The sequence below is a fragment of the Propithecus coquereli genome, unplaced genomic scaffold, assembly GCF_000956105.1.
Source record: "Propithecus coquereli isolate 6110/MARCELLA unplaced genomic scaffold, Pcoq_1.0 Scaffold281, whole genome shotgun sequence".
NCBI classification, from domain to species: domain Eukaryota; kingdom Metazoa; phylum Chordata; class Mammalia; order Primates; family Indriidae; genus Propithecus; species Propithecus coquereli.
This window is the reverse complement of record NW_012148408.1, coordinates 2,640,845-2,642,861: the sequence shown is the minus strand read 5'-3', so window position 1 is coordinate 2,642,861 and position 2,017 is coordinate 2,640,845. Positions and strand designations below refer to the sequence as shown.

At 36.1% G+C, this 2,017-nt stretch overlaps 1 protein-coding gene across 1 annotated transcript in view; it reads right to left on the bottom strand.

Annotated features, from left to right (window-relative positions):
- ATAD5 (ATPase family, AAA domain containing 5) overlaps window positions 1-2,017 on the bottom strand; it is a 72,452-nt gene that overhangs the window by 64,129 nt on the left and 6,306 nt on the right. The window lies entirely within an intron of this gene.

The window sequence follows — 2,017 nt, the reverse complement described above, 5'->3', positions numbered from 1 at the left end:
TAAGCTGTTACGACTATGGTGCTCTTAGGAAAACCAGTTTGCTCCTCATTCTAATAAAAACATGAAAAATCTCTCCCAGAAAATTACTAAGATCTTCTCCTAGATGTAGTACACAAGCCTGGATAAGGCTTCAGAGAACAAGGGCCCTGTGGTACGAGGTTCAATGACAGACTGTGAGATAAAATAACCGATCTAAGTAATTTCAAAAGGGCCCCAATTTGGATATATTTAATTTTGACGTTGGTCTTGCTGGAAAATTTATTACTGAATCCCAATTCTAAGGAGTACATGATGCAAACCAAGGCACAATATTTCTAAAATTAAAGTTGAATTTATCCTCTAGAATTATTATCAGGAAGAACAAAATATATGGGATAAAGTTCACCTCAGAGACTTTAATCTTTAGCTGTGGTACAGTCAGTTTTCCAATAGGCTAAGGACTATCTTTCCAACTACTCATAGTTGTATGACTCTAGGAAAGATTCTTCCCAGAGTCACAAATAAAAACACGTTTCCTCATCTCATAAACTGCAAGTTCCCTCATCTACAAAACAAGGTTAAATGATATTTACTTTATGAGAATTTCCACTATTCTATCCACTAATAAAAAAAATGTTAAATATTTACTTTATGACAATAATGATATGAGTGCTAAGCACAATGCCTAGAATGTGATAAGCAGTCAAAAGTACGACAGCTGTTAAATAAAAAAAAAAGAGATACCAACTTTCTGTAGCAGTGGTTTTCACCCAAGGATTATATCAGTGTCACCTTGATGGCTTTTTCAAAACACACATGCCTATACCTACTCATCCTGGAGACAATCCAATTCTCCCACGGTGGGGACAAGCAGCTTATTTTGCAGAACCAACTAAACTATTCTTATATATCATATACCTCTCCCTTCAGAGCTGTGGTTTTTCAAGTAGGGGTGGTTTTTTCCCCTCCAGGGGATATTTAGCAACATCTGCAGACGTTTTTTGCTGCCACGACTACAGGAGTTGGGGTGCTACTGGCATCTTATGGGTAGAGGCTGGGTTGCTGCTAAATATCCTACAATGCACAGGACAGCCTGCCACAACAAAGAATTATCCACCCGAAACATCAACGATACCAAGACTGAACTTTACTTATGAGCCTCTAAGTTATAGAAATAAACCAAAAATTCAATCATGACCTATAGGCAGACTGAATGTGTCCCCCCAGAATTCATACGTTGAAATCCTAACCCCCAATGTGATGGTGGGGCCTTTAGAAAGTAATTATGTCATGAGGGCGGAGACTTCACTCTGCCTGCTCTCCACCACGTGAGGTCATCTGCAAACCTTACCAGACACTAGATAGACTGGCACTTTGATCTTGGAATTCCCAATCCCCAGAACTGTGAGAATAAATTTCCGCGGTTTAAGTCACCAGTTTATAACTTGTTATAGCAGCCCAAACTAAGACAGGCAGACTTAGAGAAAATTATTGGAATGTAAACTAAGAAAGCTTTTTTGAGGTAAATTATACTATGCCCTTATCGATTACATTCACCTCACAATAAGATATCTTAATAAAATATCTTAATAACCTAACTAGAGGAATGGAATTATAGTTAAAAATAATATAGGGTTGTAGTTAATCAATTTGTGAAACCTATGAATTTTCTTTTGGCTGATTACTTCCAATAGTAGTGTGGCTTTTTGTTTTATTTTTAGGGGAATGGAATGCCACTTTTAGGACTCTCTAGTATTTTAATTACCTTTCTGGTTGGAGAAGTAAAATCTCCATCAGTTGCTTCAGATTTCTCAGATCTTTTCTTAGATTTTTTCTTAGACTTTTTGGGAGTACTAATTCTGGTGAATTTCATTCTGAAAAAAAGATAAAGTATTCAGAAACATTTTCATGATTACAATGTATAAGAATCTCAATTAAATATAGATAAAAACCAACTAGTGCTCCAATTTCTAGACTGTTCTAAAACAGGAAGAAAAAAATAACTCCGTCAGTTTCAAAAACCACTGATTCAAAAGAA